Below are 20,055 nucleotides of genomic sequence, written 5' to 3' on the forward strand. Positions count from 1 at the left end.
GGGAGGGCTGATTGGCTGATTGTGAAAGGCTAAAGTAATAGTCTTCACATGTAGCTTCCTCCTTTTAGATGTTCTCTGCAATAGCCAATAACCTCCCTTTACAATGCTTTAAATACCATATATAGCTTCCCTTCTCCCTCTCTCAATGACATGACATCCTATCAACAGTTCAGTTTATATTGGCCCAGTAGAACGTCCCTATAGACCCATTATCAACGTGTTTTATAGAAGTAGTCCCTTTGCTTTGGATTGATCTACAACTGGGTTTAGATCGTTACAAAACATAATTTGAAGTAGAGTTTTCTTTCTATTATTATATTGAGCAACCGTTATGTCTTTATTTGATTCATCAAACTTAGAGACTAGAAGTTAGTGATGCACGATGGGCCACAATGTATGCGGCCAACATCGGTCCCAGGTGGAGTATCTCCAGTGTATATGGATTATTGATCAGCCATTATTATTAGTCAACACGACAGGATAACGTGAACAATGACCATGCCTAAAGTACAACGAGAACAACTACAAAAGAATAAGCTTCAACTAAATGTCTTCATAATAATTGTATCTCAGTGACCCCCAGATATTACCCCTCAACAAAGCGTGTGAATTCAAACGCTGACCTATAAACAAGATATTGTGGATGTTAGTTTACGAATGTTCTCTGAAGACAGGAAATATGAGTGTTGGTGAGCTGCTGAGCTTATCTCACACAGTCTCTGGCTCTCCGCCTGAGTTCATGGGTTGGCCAATGGGCAGAGAGGGGCGGGACTTCTGGTGATAAGGATCAATAGTGACTCTGCTCAGTTATATTAATGCCTTGTGGTTTGTGTCTTCGTTGGTTGATTCTCTGGTTCTTCTTTTTGTGTTTCCCCATTCTGTGATGGAAACAAAGTTAAGATAAAACTAAAGATGGCCGACCCGCTCCTCCTAAAGACGGCCGAACCGCTCCTCCTAAAGACGGCCGACCCGCTCCTCCTAAAGACGGCCGACCCACTCCTCCTAAAGATGGCCGACCCACTCCTCCTAAAGATGGCCGACCCACTCCTCTTAAAGATGGCCGCCCCACTGTACCTAAAGATGGCCGACTCACTCCTTCTAGGTGGCTTTCACTGGGCTCTTCACACATGACACAGGGTGATGAAGTACAAACCGGTTTATTGCGGATGTTGAAGTCCCTGACACATGAAGATGGTGATCAGTGCTGCCATCTAGGTGATCTCCTGAGTGTGTGTGGTGACGGCTGGTTTAACCTGTGAGCATTGACTAGCCAACGCACAACAGGTGTGCAGCCCCACCAGCCCCAGAGTCTCTCAGTCTGACTCAGGCCAGGTGAGGCTGCTGAGACCAGCCGTCAGCCACAGCCCACAGGGACGGCAATGGAATTTACTCCAATATGACAAAATAATTATTCTAAAATACAATCACCTTTAACACATTTATTAACATGAACATTTCTACTTTAATCTTTACGCGTACAAATATGTTTTCTTTGAATCAACTTCAATGTCTCATATCGACAAACAGCTTTTTTAGATTTGATTGGTTTTGTTTGAGCACCATTTAGCGAAGACAACCCCAGCCAGGAGGAGAAGGAGAACAGCCAACACCACGCCCTTTACCACGGCAACCACCAGGTGGACGGACCTGTGGAATCCTGGAGAACACCACAAGGGATTCATCCATGGATGGAGCGGTCATTAGGTTAGACTGTAATAGATAATGTTAGACTATCATAGACTATTTAACAATTATTTGCTGAAGTGATAGTTAGTAGTATATACTAACTATATATAGTTACTACTATAGATTAATATATACTACACTTGAACACTCCAAAAATAAACAAGATAACACTTATTGCCGGCATTATTATTTATTTTTCGAGTTTGAGATCTCAATCATGGGATATTGCCCAAAATCTCGGGATAGCATACCAATCAAATTGCGCTAATTTAGGTTGTTCAGATGTAGCAAATACTAAATTTGATCAGATAATGTTAGACTATCAGAGACTATAACTATCATAGACTATATCACATAATGTTAGAATAGTAGACTATAATAGATAATGTTAGACAATACAAATTTAGTAGACTATATTTGATAATGTGAGACTAAAATAGACTATATTACATTAGATAAAGTCATACTATAAAAGAAAATGTTGGACGATCAGGGACTATATTAATTTAGATAATGTCAGACTATACTAGACTATAATATATAGGATAATGTTAGACTATAAGAGACTACATTACATTAGATAATGTCAGACTAGTGTCTGGCTATAGCCATCAGTAGGGGGGAGCTGATTGGCTGATTGTGAGAGGCTACAGCAAAATGTCCTCACATGTAGCTTCCTCCTTTTAGATATTCTCTGCAATAGCCACTAACCTCAATTCACATCGCTTTCCAGTCCATATATATCTGCACTTCTCCCTCTCTCATTTACATGACATACAATCAACAATGGAGTAACTATAAAAGACGAGCAAATGGAACAAAATGAGCTGAGAGGTGAAGGGGAGTGAGAGGGAGGGAGAGAGGTGAAGGAGAGGGAGGGAGGGAGAGAGGTGAAGGGGAGTGAGAGGGAGGGAGAGAGGTGAAGGAGTGAGAGGGAGGGAGAGAGGTGAAGGAAAGGGAGGGAGGGAGAGAGGTGAAGGAGAGGGAGGGAGGGAGAAAGGTGAAGGAGTTAGAGGGAGGGAGAGAGGTGAAGGAGTGAGAGGGAGGGAGAGAGGTGAAGGGGAGTGAGAGGGAGGGAGAGAGGTGAAGGGGAGTGAGAGGGAGGGAGAGAGGTGAAGGAGTGAGAGGGAGGGAGAGAGGGGAGAGAGGTGAAGGAGTGAGAGGGAGGGAGAGAGGTGAAGGAGTGAGAGGGAGGGAGAGAGGTGAAGGAGTGAGAGGGAGGGAGAGAGGTGAAGGAGTGAGAGGGAGGGAGAGAGGTGAAGGAGTGAGAGGGAGGGAGAGAGGTGAAGGGGAGTGAGAGGGAGGGAGGTGAAGGAGTGAGAGGGAGGGAGAGAGGTGAAGGAGTGAGAGGGAGGGAGAGAGGTGAAGGGGAGTGAGAGGGAGGGAGAGAGGTGAAGGGGAGTGAGAGGGAGGGAGGGAGAGAGGTGAAGGAGTGAGAGGGAGGGAGGGAGAGAGGTGAAGGAGTGAGAGGGAGGGAGAGAGGTGAAGGGGAGTGAGAGGGAGGGAGAGAGGTGAAGAGAGTGAGAGGGAGGGAGAGAGGTGAAGGGGAGTGAGAGGGAGGGAGAGAGGTGAAGGAGTAAGAGGGAGGCAGAGAGGTGAAGGAGTGAGAGGGAGGGAGAGAGGTGAAGGAGTGAGAGGGAGGGAGAGAGGTGAAGGAGTGAGAGGGAGGGAGAGAGGTGAAGGAGTGAGAGGGAGGGAGAGAGGTACATAAAATAAAGACAGGGAGAGTTAATATTAATAGACCATAAGAGGGTTGACATTGTGCTGAAACCAGTCTTCAGGAAACAGTTCAGACGCAAAGACTGAGAGCAGGAGGTGGACCACAGGTGTATGTGTGTGTTTATAAATCTGTGTGTCTGTATTGTGTGTGTATTGTGTGTGCGTGAGTGTGTGTGAATGTGTGCCTGATCGATATTGTCGTAGCAATTTATCTTATCACTTCAACTAACTATAAGTATAAGGAATCGGGGAGTCCGGAAAAAGTATTGACAGAGACTCTATCGTTACCCACAAACTAGGAACAACAGAGCAGAGTGTGGTTTATAAAGACACTGGCGGGGGCTCCGATCCCGCTCTCTCCTATCCATCCCAACTGAGCTGTTTTGCATGTAATATGACCGTCCTGGTATGTGTTCAAAATGGCCTTAATTTGCATGGACGGTCAGCCTTGCATTCCTTTAGGTACGTGTTCATCTCCTGTAGTTAATCTAAATAATGGGAGGATGTCAGTAGCCTGGGCCCCAAAGTCCTTGGTGCCTTATCAGCCCCTTGCTCTGAGTCCAGAGGTGGTCTCTCTACTTTCAACCATTAATGTTTATGCCTGATGTAGGCCTGATAACACTCATAGTAAATATAAAAGTAATGGTTAATTTCTCCCACAATATCAGTTTATTTGTTTGTGTTAATCACACTGATAGTGTGTGTTCTTGGCACTGGGTATCCCAGGTTGACCAGAGACCGTACAAGTACAGAGAGACCGTACCAGTACAGAGAGGCCGTACCAGTACAGAGAGGCCGTACCAGTACAGAGAGACCATACCAGTGCAGAGACCAGTACCATTAGCTCTTCATCATGAAGTTGGAGGACAAGATCCAGGTGTTCCTGTTCCTGGGGTGATTGGCTGATTGGGAAAGGCTACATTAATAGTCTTCACATTTTACTTCCTCCTTTTAGATTTTCTCTGCAATAACCACTAACCTCAGTTCACATCGCTTTAAAGTCGATATATATCCGCACTTCTCTCTCTCATGTACATGACATACAAAAAACAAATGGGACAAAATTAGCTGTAAGAATAATTGTTCTTAGTAGTTAAATATCAGAGACCCTAGATATCACAACTCAACAAATTGTGTGCGTTCGACAGATGAGCCATGAACAACAATGTGTTTGCGTTCGACAGATGAGACAAACAATGTGTGTGTGTTCAACAGATGAGCTATGAGCCACAAAGAGTCAAAGTCAGTGGATGTTCTCAGAAAGTCGTCAGGGTTTTGAAGTGAGGGAGGGATGTTGGTTAAGGGTAAAGTCATCTTACAGTGCTCAAGTACATAAACACTCAGTTCACCCAATACTTACTGAATTTTCCCACCCACCAGATGGTGACATTTTGTCATTCCTGTCACTATCATGCATTTTATAATTTAATCATATACTATTTATTTTTACAGCATTTGACCACAGCTTTCATTGTTGATTATCTTTGTTAGGACACTTTTGAATAAAACAACGCGTTTTCCTCTTTGCTCCCATAATTTATGTTGCATCTAAACCTTTATCTGACAGTTTGTGGAACCTTCCCCTTACCTTAAAACCCGCTCTCACTTCTTGCTCTCATCACTTCATGAGATTTAAGATTTGCACCCTGCCTCAATAACATAAATGTACTGCACAATGAGTGGCATCAGAAACACCATTTATGGCTCAGGCGCCTCCACCTTTGCTTTGCCGCGGTTGTACTCACTACTGACTTTTCTTCCAGCCTCCTTCCCAGAAAATAAATCTGGCAAGGGTAGATTTATAAAGGTCAAAAGGCCAGGGGTTGAAAACACTGAGGATGAAGACAAGCCAGGCCTACCGCAAGAGGGTATATGACCTTAGTTTAGAGAGTAGTTGGTACATAAACCTCCCATTAGAGTAGAGCCCTGGCATTTGAACGCAGCAGGAATAGTTAAATTATACCGTACTTCCCACTGGTTTTGAAAAAAGAAATAAAACTAAAACCAATAGTGTTGCGGTCTGCACCCCACCTGATAGTATGAATTAGGAACCGTTGGTCTTTACCAGGTCTTATTTGTCAATACCCCTGTCCTAGTGATCAAGTGTTTTCCTGCTTGTTTTCACCGGCTTTTCTTTTCCATTCCTTACTGCACACATTTTCCCCCAAAGTCCTCTGACAGCAGCCAGCCCAGAGCCGCCTTATAAGCCCGTCCCCAAACCACGCAACACCAACGCTGCAATGCATCACCCCATGCAGGAGGCTCCTCAAACGGAGTCCGGCATTCAGACGGACTCCCATAGCCCACCAGGAGATGGGCTATGAGATGGGCTATGGGCATTGAGAGCGAATCTCAATGCAGCGATGAAGATGGTGTCCGATAGCCTCACAAGCATCCCCTTTTATTAGATTAGCCCAGTAGAACCAGCACCCCTTTCATTAGATTAGCCCAATAGAACCAGCACCCCTTTTATTAGATTAGCCCAGTAGAACCAGCACCCCTTTTATTAGATTAGCCCAGTAGAACCAGTACCCCTTTTATTAGATTAGCCCAGTAGAACCAGCACCCCTTTTATTAGATTAGCCCAGTAGAACCAGCACCCCTTTCATTAGATTAGCCCAGTAGAACCAGCACCTCCTTTTAGATTAGCCCAGTAGAACCAGCAGCCTCTTTCATTAGATTAGCCCAGTAGAACCAGCACCCCCTTTTATTAGATTAGACCAGTAGAACCAGCACCCCTTTTATTAGATTAGACCAGTAGAACCAGCACCCCCTTTTATTAGATTAGCCCAATAGAACCAGCACCCCTTTCATCCTTCCTTCACCTTTCCTACATAAGGACTTCTTTGTCACCATTTACGAACTGCAGCTTTTATGAAGTCAAATGGCCTTCAGCGAAGTAGAGCGCCAACAAGGCGTGGCCAGCAGGGTTAGACAAGAGCCTGAGGGTGAGTGATGACTACATAGTGTTTTTTATTAAAAAAAAATATGGTGGTCAGTATTTATACATAGCCTGTTATTCTTGGTGTTTTATAGTACCAATAACCACTTCACCTAGATGCATTCAAAACAGATTTCCCTATTGTGACAAATTTGAAAGACATTCAACAATCCACTTCAAGTACTCTTTATTCATATTCTTCAAATCAACAATCTTAATCAATGGCCTCAGCCGTAATGCAATCTATCAAGAACCCCTGCAACACTGTAGGGTACTCCTCCAGATTCCCCTACTGCGATAGCCTGTTAGCAGATCAATAAATAGGCATTTGGTTCCATGTCAGATAGTTACCAATCAACTCCTTGTTGACTCCTCGATCATTGTCCACCTCGTCTTTTCACATATCCAGCCTTATGTTATTGGCTTCATAGTCCTATGATTGATATCGTCAGATCAGGTTCACCAGTAAGGATGCTTAAGCTGCTCATCTGTCCCAATTCCCCAAAACAAAATCTGTGAAGATGAAGTATCTTTATTAATGAAACAAGTTTTCAAACATCATCTGAAGTACTTGAAGTCCTCAAGGAATAAAACACAGATGCGGGGGAAAAGAGATGCCTTTAAAGAAAGAAAGTGGAGCGACCCAGGGACAAGTCTGGTTTGAGTTTAAGATTAAGGATGGTTAACTTTTATTATTGGTGTTTGGTTAAGTTTAGGCATTAGTGATTGTATTAAAGATTGTTTAGGTATTAGGAAAGAGTTTTGGTATTAGAGATTTTAGTTAGAGATGGTCAAGTTTAGGTACTAGGTTAAGGTAAGAGTTTAGGCATTTGAGCTATTTAGTTCGATGGTCAAGTTTGGGTATTAGGTTAGGTTGAGATAACTGAGTTTAGGCCTTTGAGATGTATAATTAGATGGTTCGGTTTCAGTACTAGGTTAAGGTAAGTGTTTAGGCGTTTGAGCTCTTCAGTTAGATGGTTAAGTTTGGGTATTAGGTTAGGTTGAGGTAAGCGAGTTTAGGCCTTTGAGATGTTTAGTTAAATGGTTCAGTTTAGGTACTCGTTTAAGGTAAGAGAGTTTAGGCATTTGAGATCTTTAGTTAGATGGTTAAGTTTGGGTATTAGGTTGGCTTTTTGTTTTGTTAGACAAGATACTTTAGGAATTTATATGATTCAATTTAGGACATTTGAAAGATAGATTAGAGAGATTGTTAAGCTCAGGTTTCCTCCAGCTTTGTCCCTTTAGTCGCTCCCTTAGAAAGAGGGTTCAGAGATCACTGGGTCAGAAATACAATAGTTGGGGTCACATAAATAAAATGCATAAATCATTCAGGTAAACATGCTTTTCCTACAACATGGTGTGAATTACAGTACTTTGTTTTAAAGTTAAAATGGTAAAGTGTTAACAGTATGGTGTGTAGGAGGCAGGAGGAGTTGTAGGAGTTGTTGAGCTCCGAGTGGTTATGTCTGGGGTAGATTGTAGGTGTAGCCAGGGATCCTCAGGGTGGATGGGGAGTAGGCCATCGTTGTAGATCAACTGTTCAGTCATCATACTCTGAAATAAATTGAAGGCAAAAAGTAAAGTCAGTCTCACAGTGTGCTGGCAGATTTAGAAGACATTTTGATCACCAAACGTGAAGGCCAATCAAAGACACAAATGCAGTAACAGCACCATCTAGCGTCAAACATAGGTCATTACATTCAGTCATTTAGGTTGGATTTGATATTGATTTACAGGAGAGAAAAGGCTTCAAGTCATTACGGAAACAACGTCAGAATGTCAGTGCTGGATTACCATCTTTCACCACGTGAATGACGGTGACGTGGGCATGAGGCGTAAGGTGTATACATGCATCTTAAAAATACAATCAAAGTGAGACTAACCCAATCATTTGGTTCTCGAGTGTCATGTAACAACCCAGTCGCCAAGAAAAAACGTATACGGTGTACGTTTCCATGAACACTGGATACGTAGCATTTCAACGTAAAAAATAGCGTGTTATACCTATCCACACGGGCCGCTGTGGAGGTGGGTTTCGGGGTTTGGGTTTCACGGCTTTCGCGGCAAATTGTGGACATGATTGTTTAGGGGGGGGGGGGGGGGGGGGGGGGAGACTGTTGTTGACCGGGGAGGGGGGGGGGGGTGGGGGAGACACGTTTGTTGAGGGGGGGGGACGACGACACACGATTGTAGGGGGGGGGAAGACACGTTTGTTGAGGGGGGGGGGAAGACACGTTTGTAGGGGGGGGGCACGCTCGACAACAAGAGTTGGTTTTTATTGAACGCTCGACAACGAGAGTTGGTTTTTATTGAACGAGACTTCAACACGGAACAGCTGCACGAAACGATGGTCACGTCACTCTCGGTGACGGTGTCGACAATAATGAACACACGAACAATGTTAATAGAACAACACACAACCACATAACATCCCGAACCCATTAACCCCACTTAATCCTAACAACAAAACAAGTTAACAAAAGCCCCATTTGTCAACTGAGAACCCCAATTCCCAGAATCCCCCGCGGCTCCGGAACACGGCGTAGCTTATATTAATCTTTATTATCTGAATGGGAAATGCAATATTTTAGGACAGATACACCATTAAACGCGTTTCTAATGACATTTCTAGCGAGAAATGTACATTTTCCTTACATAATCTTCAGTCAGTGAATGTGTATGATCTTTATTAATCTTTATTATCTGAATGGGAAATGCAATATTTTAGGACAGATTCACCGTTAAACGTGTTTCTAATAACATTTCTAGCGAGAAATATACTTTTTACTTGCATAATCTTCAGTCAGTGATTGTGTCTGATCTTTAGTTTTATAGTTATTAGGATTTGATCGACTCGCTCGCATGTTTCAACGACGTCAGGTTGCTTTCGCTAAACTAGCAGCTCACGTGCTTCCTGCGTTTGTGTTATTAAACTGTTACTTTATGTAACTTTTAATGATATCTTGTTAGAAACACGTATATCTGAGAGCCAACCCAGTCGCCAAAAGCATACGTTGACAGTGTACGTTTCGTGAACACTGGATTACGTCGCATTGCAACATAAAATAGCGTGTTATACACACACACACACACGCACGCACACGCACAGACACACACACACACACACACACACACGCACACAGTGCATTTCGCTGCTAAAACAACAACAAAAAAATATTCCCTCAAATATTATTACTTTCAAAACGTTGGCCAAAATGGCCAATAATATCATTTTTTATTTGGGATGCTTCTAGGACATAATCTTCGCTCTGTGAATGTAAAGGATGTTTTAAGACGTTGGGGATACGGTACCGCTGCAGGGAGTTGATCACCTGAGCATCTTAATAGGTAATCCGTTTCATGTTCATGTACCATCTCTAGAATAAATAAGGGGGGGGGGGAGAGAGGGACTCTCTTCAGCACCATTGACTTTTATTCTGGGGGACCAAAAGCCCAGATACAATCTGCTGATGAACCCAGCTACTGTGTCCGAGATTTTTCAGATGATAAGATTTACTTTATTGAACCTTTAATCGGTCTGATGAATTCCCCTTTCCTGGACGAGGAGCTGGTTGGTCCCGACACCTCCCGCTGACCGCCACCGCAGGGACCTCCGACTGCGTCGCCTCAGTCCCTTCAGGAACACACGGGACCCTTTGGCACACTGGACCTTTGTTTTCTCTCCATTAATGCAGTCAAACACCTCAGATGTCAACAGGGTATTTTACATGCACTTTTAAAGCACAGTACATAGTGTGCTCTTCTGATAGAACTAATTACAATAGTTAATACTCCCAACCCCAAAAGCCAGCCACATGTCATACACATCCTGACTAGTCCTAGTGGCCGAGAATGCTTTCTTAACAGCCAGTCAGAATGAACACATCTGTATGGATTACTTTAGATCTGTACGATGAGTCGCTGACCGTGTCATTCTAAACAATCCAATCAAGCCATCAATACATGTATTCCATTGTCTTACCCTTCAGCATCTGCAGAGCTGCACCACTCCTGGTCTTCCCTCCACCTACAGCTTCCAGCGCCAGCCCTGAATTTGACAAACACTGTAGAACACTGATCTTGAAATTAAATGTTCAGGGGCCAACCCTAACCCTGAACAAAAATAATTCAAGACATTTCTTTCATGGTTCAACGTTCATAAATAATTGTCAATGCTTAAATTCCTTGCAAATAAGAAATATGAAGGACAGCATGAGGCATATCTAGCAAGATGATTATGGTACAGTGAGAACCATATGTTTTTATAGAGCAAACAATTTAACTCAATTAAATTGCCATAGAAAGTGAAAAACCTTACTTGCCTCAATTGCTGATGTTCGTACATATCTTGGAATGGACTTGGTGAAATTTGACAAAATATTGAAATGTAAAATTTGTCAAAAATTTAAATCTGAATTTGCCGGTGTTGATGTTCATAGGACAAAGTGCAAGTACTAACAATCGCTAGGCAAACACATTCCCCGTACACAGCAGCTATAGCTAGCTAATGCAGATGCTAGACAATTGAGTAATATGAATAAATACAACACACAGGTTAGCTACCAGGCGAAACGCTCCCAACACAGTTGCGTTGGAGCAAACTACCTTCCAGGCTACCAGGTGAAACGCTCCCAACACAGTTGCATTTGCTGTACCGTCAGTATGTTTACATACACATCTTATAGCCAAAGGTCGACTATACTCCCCAATTGGGCAACTGCAATTGTCCGAGTACATATTTCAGATTATATTGCACAGAATAGAACCACATTGCAATGACTTAAAATCGTATAATGCAAAGAATGAAGAATCGTAGTGCATAGAATGGCAAAGAATTAAAATCGTAGTGCATAGAACTGCAAATAATTAAAATCGAATAATGCATAGAATTGCAAAGAATTAAAATCGTAGTGCATAGAATTGCAAAGAATTAAAATCACATAGAGCATAAAACTGCAAATAATTAAAATCGTATACTGCATAGAATTGCAAAGAATGAAGAATCGTAGTGCATAGAATTGCAAAGAATTAAAATCGTATAATGCATTGAATTGCAAAGAATGAAAATCACATAGAGCATAGAACTGCTAGGTTAACCCATACCCCTTAAACAGCAGTGATAGCTGGCTACTGCAGATACTACACAATTAAGTACCATGAATAAATACAACATACAGGTTAGCAACCAGGTGAAACGCTCCCAACACAGTTGCGTTGGAGCATACTATAAGTTACCAGTTGAAACACTCCCAACACAGTTGCGTTGGAGCAAACTACCTTCCCGGCTACCAGGTGAAACGCTCCCAACACAGTTGCGTTGGAGCAAACTACCTCCCAAGCTACCCGTTGAAATGCTCCCAACACAGTTGCGTTGGAGCAAACTACCTTCCAAGCTACCCGTTGAAATGCTCCCAACACAGTTGCGTTGGAGCAAACTACCTTCCAAGTTACCAGGTGAAACGCTCCCAACACAGTTGCGTTGGAGCAAACTACCTTCCAGTCTACCAGGTGAAACGCTCCCAACACAGTTGCGTTGGAGCAAACTAGCTTCCAGGCTACCAGGTGAAACGCTCCCAACACAGTTGCGTTGGAGCAAACTAGCTTCCAGGCTACCAGTTGAAACGCTCCCAACACAGTTGCATTTGCTGTACCGTCAGTATGTTTACATACACATCTTATAGCCAAAGGTCGACTAAAATCGTAGTGCATAGAATTGCAAAGAATTAAAATCACAAAGAGCATAGAACTGCAAAGAATTGCAAAGAATTAAATTCACATAGAGCATAGAACTGCAAAGAATTAAAATCGTATAATGCATAGAATTGCAAAGAATGAAGAATCGTAGTGCATAGAATTGCAAAGAATTAAAATCACATTGAGCATAGAACTGCAAATAATTAAAATCGTATAATGCATAGAATTGCAAAGAATGAAGAATCGTAGTGCATAGAATGGCAAAGAATTAAAATCAGAGCATAGAACTGCAAATAATTAAAATCGTATAATGCAGAGAATTACAAATAATTAAAATCGTAGTGCATAGAATTGCAAAGAATTAAAATCGTATAATGCATAGAATTGCAAAGAATTAAAATCGTAGTGCATAGAATTGCATAGAATTAAAATCGTATAATGCATAGAATTGCAAAGAATTAAGAATCGTAGTGCATAGAATTGCAAATAATTAAAATCGTATAATGCATTGAAATGCAAAGAATGAAAAATCGAAGTGCATAGAATTGCAAAGAATTAAAATCACATAGAGCATAGAATTGCAAAGAATTAAAATCGTATAATGCATAGAATTGCAAATAATTAAAATCATAGAGCATAGAACTGCAAATAATTAAAATCGTATAATGCAGAGAATTGCAAATAATTAAAATCGTAGTGCATAGAATTGCAAAGAATTAAAATCACATAGAGTATAGAACCGCAAATAATTAAAATCGTATAATGCATAGAATTGCAAAGAATGAAGAATCGTAGTGCATAGAATTGCAAAGAATTAAAATCGTAGTGCATGAAACTGCAAATAATTAAAATCGTATGATGCATAGAATTGCAAAGAATTAAAATCGTAGGGCATAGAATTGCAAAGAATTAAAATCAGAGCATAGAACTGCAAACAATTAAAATCACATAATGCATAGAATTGCAAAGAATGAAGAATCGTAGTGCATAGAATTGCAAAGAATTAAAATCACAAAGAGCATAGAACTGCAAATAATTAAAATCGTATAATGCATAGAATTGCAAAGAATGAAGAATCGTAGTGCATAGAATTGCAAAGAATTAAAATCGTATAATGCATTGAATTGCAAAGAATGAAGAATCGTAGTGCATAGAATTGCAAAGAATTAAAATCGTATAATGCATAGAATTGCAAAGAATTAAAATCGTATAATGCATAGTATTGCAAAGAATTAAAATCGTATAATGCATAGAATTGCAAAGAATTAAAATCGTAGTGCATAGAAGTTGCAAAGAATTAAAATCGTAGTGCATAGAATTGCAAAGAATTAAAATCGTATTGCATAGAATCAAACCACATTGCAAAGAATTAAAATCGTTTAGCACAGAATATAACCACATTGAAGTCATCAAGCAGCAGTAGCCTACAACTTCAGCAGCAGTCAACAGTTTGTAAATGTATGGAAAGTTGTAAAAAGGAAAGATTCAAAAAAGGGAGAATGAAGAGTAACCTACTGTGTGCATGTGTAAATCTTTGCATCTTTGCAAAGAATTGCAAAGAACTAAAATCGTAGTGCATAGAATTGCAAAGAATTAAAATCACAGAGCATAGAACTGCAAATAATTAAAATCGTATAATGCATAGAATTGCAAAGAATGAAGAATCGTAGTGCATAGAATTGCAAAGAATTAAAATCGTATAATGCATTGAATTGCAAAGAATGAAAAATCGAAGTGCATAGAATTGCAAAGAATTAAAATCGGATAATGCATAGAATTGCAAATAATTAAAATCATAGAGCATAGAACTGCAAATAATTAAAATCGTATAATGCAGAGAATTGCAAATAATTAAAATCGTAGTGCATAGAATTGCAAAGAATTAAAATCACATAGAGCATAGAACCACAAATAATTAAAATCGTATAATGCATAGAATTGCAAAGAATGAAGAATCGTAGTTCATAGAATTGCAAAGAATTAAAATCGTAGTGCATAAAACTGCAAATAATTAAAATCGTATGATGCATAGAATTGCAAAGAATTAAAATCGTAGTGCATAGAATTGCAAAGAATTAAAATCAGAGCATAGAACTGCAAACAATTAAAATCACATAATGCATAGAATTGCAAAGAATGAAGAATCGTAGTGCATAGAATTGCAAAGAATTAAAATCACAAAGAGCATAGAACTGCAAATAATTAAAATCGTATAATGCATAGAATTGCAAAGAATGAAGAATCGTAGTGCATAGAATTGCAAAGAATTAAAATCGTATAATGCATTGAATTGCAAAGAATGAAGAATCGTAGTGCATAGAATTGCAAAGAATTAAAATCGTATAATGCATAGATTTGCAAAGAATTAAAATCGTATAATGCATAGTATTGCAAAGAATTAAAATCGTATAATGCATAGAATTGCAAAGAATTAAAATCGTAGTGCATAGAAGTTGCAAAGAATTAAAATCGTAGTGCATAGAATTGCAAAGAATTAAAATCGTATTGCATAGAATCAAACCACATTGCAAAGAATTAAAATCGTTTAGCACAGAATATAACCACATTGAAGTCATCAAGCAGCAGTAGCCTACAACTTCAGCAGCAGTCAACAGTTTGTAAATGTATGGAAAGTTGTAAAAAGGAAATATTCAAAAAAGGGAGAATGAAGAGTAACCTACTGTGTGCATGTGTAAATCTTTGCATCTTTGCAAAGAATTGCAAAGAACTAAAATCGTAGTGCATAGAATTGCAAAGAATTAAAATCACAGAGCATAGAACTGCAAATAATTAAAATCGTATAATGCATAGAATTGCAAAGAATGAAGAATCGTAGTGCATAGAATTGCAAAGAATTAAAATCGTATAATGCATTGAATTGCAAAGAATGAAAAATCGAAGTGCATAGAATTGCAAAGAATTAAAATCGTAGTGCATAGAATTGCAAAGAATTAAAATTGTATAATGCAAAGAATTAAAATCGTATAATGCATAGAATTGCAAAGAATTAAAATCGAAGTGCATAGAATTGCAAAGAATGAAAATCACATAGAGCATAGAACTGCTAGGTTAACCCATACCCCTTAAACAGCAGTGATAGCTGGCTACTGCAGATACTACACAATTAAGTACCATGAATAAATACAACATACAGGTTAGCTACCAGGTGAAACGCTCCCAACACAGTTGCGCTGGAGCATACTATAAGTTACCAGTTGAAACACTCCCAACACAGTTGCGTTGGAGCAAACTACCTTCCCGGCTACCAGGTGAAACGCTCCCAACACAGTTGCGTTGGAGCAAACTACCTTCCAAGCTACCCGTTGAAATGCTCCCAACACAGTTGCGTTGGAGCAAAGTACCTTCCAAGTTACCAGGTGAAACGCTCCCAACACAGTTGCGTTGGAGCAAACTACCTTCCAGTCTACCAGGTGAAACGCTCCCAACACAGTTGCGTTGGAGCAAACTAGCTTCCAGGCTACCAGGTGAAACGCTCCCAACACAGTTGCGTTGGAGCAAACTAGCTTCCAGGCTACCAGGTGAAACGCTCCCAACACAGTTGCATTTGCTGTACCGTCAGTATGTTTACATACACATCTTATAGCCAAAGGTCGACTAAAATCTTTGTGATTTTAATTCTTTGCAATTCTATGCACTAAGAGCATAGAACTGCAAAGAATTAAAATCGTAGTGCATAGAACTGCAAATAATTAAAGTCGTATAATGCATAGAATTGCAAAGAATTAAAATCGTAGTGCATAGAATTGCAAAGAATTAAAATCACATAGAGCATAGTACTGCAAATAATTAAAATCGTATAATGCATAGAATTGCAAAGAATGAAGAATCGTAGTGCATAGAATTGCAAAGAATTAAAATCGTATAATGCATAGAATTGCAAAGAATTAAAATCGTATAATGCATAGAATTGCAAAGAATTAAAATCGAAGTGCATAGAATTGTAAAGAATTAAAATCACATAGAGCATAGAACTGCTAGGTTAACCCATACCCCTTAAACAGCAGTGATAGCTGGCTACTGCAGATCCTACACAATTAAGTACCATGAATAAATACAACATACAGGTTAGCTACCAGGTGAAACGCTCCCAACACAGTTGCGTTGGAGCAAACTACCTTCCCGGCTAGCAGGTGAACGCTCCCAACACGGTTGCGTTGGAGCAAACTACCTTCCAAGCTACCATGTGACACGCTCCCAACACAGTTGCGTTGGAGCAAACTACCTTCCAAGCTACCCGTTGAAATGCTCCCAACACAGTTGCGTTGGAGCAAACTACCTTCCAAGCTACCCGTTGAAATGCTCCCAACACAGTTGCGTTGGAGCAAACTACCTTCCAGTCTACCAGGTGAAACGCTCCCAACACAGTTGCGTTGGAGCAAACTAGCTTCCAGGCTACCAGGTGAAACGCTCCCAACACAGTTGCATTTGCTGTACCGTCAGTATGTTTACATACACATCTTATAGCCAAAGGTCGACTAAAATCTTTGTGATTTTAATTCTTTGCAATTCTATGCACTAAGAGCATAGAACTGCAAAGAATTAAAATCGTAGTGCATAGAACTGCAAATAATTAAAGTCGTATAATGCATAGAATTGCAAAGAATTAAAATCGTAGTGCATAGAATTGCAAAGAATTAAAATCACATAGAGCATAGTACTGCAAATAATTAAAATCGTATAATGCATAGAATTGCAAAGAATGAAGAATCGTAGTGCATAGAATTGCAAAGAATTAAAATCGTATAATGCATAGAATTGCAAAGAATTAAAATCGTATAATGCATAGAATTGCAAAGAATTAAAATCGAAGTGCATAGAATTGTAAAGAATTAAAATCACATAGAGCATAGAACTGCTAGGTTAACCCATACCCCTTAAACAGCAGTGATAGCTGGCTACTGCAGATCCTACACAATTAAGTACCATGAATAAATACAACATACAGGTTAGCTACCAGGTGAAACGCTCCCAACACAGTTGCGTTGGAGCAAACTACCTTCCCGGCTAGCAGGTGAACGCTCCCAACACGGTTGCGTTGGAGCAAACTACCTTCCAAGCTACCATGTGACACGCTCCCAACACAGTTGCGTTGGAGCAAACTACCTTCCAAGCTACCCGTTGAAATGCTCCCAACACAGTTGCGTTGGAGCAAACTACCTTCCAAGCTACCCGTTGAAATGCTCCCAACACAGTTGCGTTGGAGCAAACTACCTTCCAGTCTACCAGGTGAAACGCTCCCAACACAGTTGCGTTGGAGCAAACTAGCTTCCAGGCTACCAGGTGAAACGCTCCCAACACAGTTGCGTTGGAGCAAACTAGCTTCCAGGCTACCAGGTGAAACGCTCCCAACACAGTTGCATTTGCTGTTTACATACACATCTTATAGCCAAAGGTCGACTATACTCCCCAATTGGGCAACTGCAATTGTCCGAGTACATATTTCAGATTATATTGCACAGAATAGAACCACATTGCAATGACTTAAAATTGTAGTGCAAAGAATTTAAATCAAATAGAGCATAGAACTGCAAATAATTAAAATCGTATAATGCATAGAATTGCAAAGAATTAAAATCGTAGTGCATAGAATTGCAAATAATTAAAATCACAAAGAGCATAGAACTGCAAAGAATTAAGAATCGTAGTGCATAGAATTGCAAATAATTAAAATCGTATAATGCATTGAATTGCAAAGAATGAAAAATCGAAGTGCATAGAATTGCAAAGAATTAAAATCGTAGTGCATAGAATTGCAAAGAATTAAAATCGTATAATGCATAGAATTGCAAAGAATTAAAATCGTATAATGCATAGAATTGCAAATAATTAAAATCATAGAGCATAGAACTGCAAATAATTAAAATCGTATAATGCAGAGAATTGCAAATAATTAAAATCGTAGTGCATAGAATTGCAAATAATTAAAATCACATAGAGCATAGAACTGCAAATAATTAAAATCGTATAATGCATAGAATTGCAAAGAATGAAGAATCGTAGTGCATAGAATAGCAAAGAATTAAAATCATAGCATAGAATTGCAAAGAATGAAGAATCGTAGTGCATAGAATTGCAAAGAATTAAAATCGTAGTGCATAGAACTGCAAATAATTAAAATCGTATAATGCATAGAATTGCAAAGAATTAAAATCGTAGTGCATAGAATTGCAAAGAATTAAAATCACAGAGCATAGAACTGCAAATAATTAAAATCGTATAATGCATAGAATTGCAAAGAATGAAGAATCGTAGTGCATAGAATTGCAAAGAATTAAAATCGTATAATGCATTGAATTGCAAAGAATGAAAAATCGAAGTGCATAGTATTGCAAAGAATTAAAATCGTATAATGCATAGAATTGCAAAGAATTAAAATTGTATAATAAATAGAATTGCAAAGAATTAAAATCGTATAATGCATAGTATTGCAAAGAATTAAAATCGTATAATGCATAGAATTGCAAAGAATTAAAATCGTAGTGCATAGAAGTTGCAAAGAATTAAAATCGTAGTGCATAGAATTGCAAAGAATTAAAATCGTATTGCATAGAATCAAACCACATTGCAAAGAATTAAAATCGTTTAGCACAGAATACAACCACATTGAAGTCATCAAGCAGCAGTAGCCTACAACTTCAGCAGCAGTCAACAGTTTGTAAATGTATGGAAAGTTGTAAAAAGGAAAGATTCAAAAAAGGGAGAATGAAGAGTAGCCTACTGTGTGCATGTGTAAATCAACTAATCCATCTCTTAAATTCAAACCTACCAAGCCAAAAACCAACAATTGAAACCAAACCATAACATGCCCGCAGTCATTCGTCTAGTGAAGTCATTCTGACAGCTTTTCAAACACCAGTCCATTGGGGTTACGGGTGGAGCGAAAACAAACCCCATTGTGGAAGTTTGAGGTCACAACTTCACTCGCCCTAATTTCGTTTTGCCAGACATCCGTTCTGGTTTTTTCCCAGAACTTCCAGTTTTTTGTGGATTCCTGAGGGAGGTGAAGCATCGGCAGAAGGTGCTGTGACATCAAATTGTAAAATCCAGAATTACACCGATGTCATTTCCACTAGGAAGGTTCTGTAGTCCAGTGGTGCTGTGAAACAAAAAAGCAATTGGCGAAAATAGTTGCATTCGCCAATTGGTATACTTACCATTTAACTTGCGCTTCTTTGCTTTCACCAATTCCAATTTTGCCCAAACGTTGAACTTTCACAATAGTTGCAGGTGTTCTTCCATTTTGCGTCCAGTTTCAAGAGCACACCCTTCCCAGTGTCCAGACAGGTTGTCGGTGTTGTAGCGGTCCGCAGCGTTAGTAAAGTCAGTCGTTTAGCCGTCCCCCGTTAGGCCTCATACAAACACGTGCAACAATGCACTCAAAAACAACCTACAACACTGCACTAAACTTGGAATGAGCAAAAACCAAACAGACGAGCGGTAAAAACCCAGGTTAAGTTTAGGGGAAAGAATAGTGATGTGTGTGTGCGGTGGACACATTCTGAAGCCAGCAGCCAAACACAACCAAACAACTTCAACCAGCTCAAGGAATAACAAACGATGGGTGACTTACATGCCGGCGTCCTCGCTCCCCCGTTGGTGGCCACGTTGTCCGGATTGTTCAGTCAAAAGCGCACAAAAAAAACAAGCAACCGCGGGATCATTTTAAAACGCGTTTGGGATCATCGCAAAATAATGCATCGCCGCACGTGCGGGGCGACACCGGTGAACACAATTAAGAGCTAATGAGAACGAGAACGGGATGGCTGTGACAAGCGAGAAGCTCGAGCCGACAAAGAGTTTCCCTCCTTATCGAACGCAGAGCATGAAAAGCCTGTCTAGAGTAAAAGTTATCAAATATTAATGTACCTTTTCTATTTTGTATTTGGGTCGCATACGAATAATGAAGGCATTTGGAAATGTGATTATTGCAATTATTGATGTCTACTGTTTGGTTCATTAGTCTGTCCTGTCGGGCTCTCATTTTCCTAACCAAC

At 39.9% G+C, this 20,055-nt stretch overlaps 1 long non-coding RNA gene across 1 annotated transcript; it reads right to left on the reverse strand.

Annotated features, from left to right (window-relative positions):
- Window positions 1–9,847: 9,847 nt before the first annotated feature.
- LOC115545552 (uncharacterized) lies at window positions 9,848–19,833 on the reverse strand. The gene is made up of 3 exons (XR_003977119.1): window positions 19,632–19,833; window positions 10,329–10,410; window positions 9,848–10,010 (listed from the first exon to the last, which is right to left on the reverse strand). It is a non-coding gene; the product is annotated as an uncharacterized LOC115545552 (long non-coding RNA).
- Between the last annotated feature and the right edge of the window lie 222 nt (window positions 19,834–20,055).

Source organism: Gadus morhua, chromosome 6 (assembly GCF_902167405.1).
Source record: "Gadus morhua chromosome 6, gadMor3.0, whole genome shotgun sequence".
NCBI classification, from domain to species: domain Eukaryota; kingdom Metazoa; phylum Chordata; class Actinopteri; order Gadiformes; family Gadidae; genus Gadus; species Gadus morhua.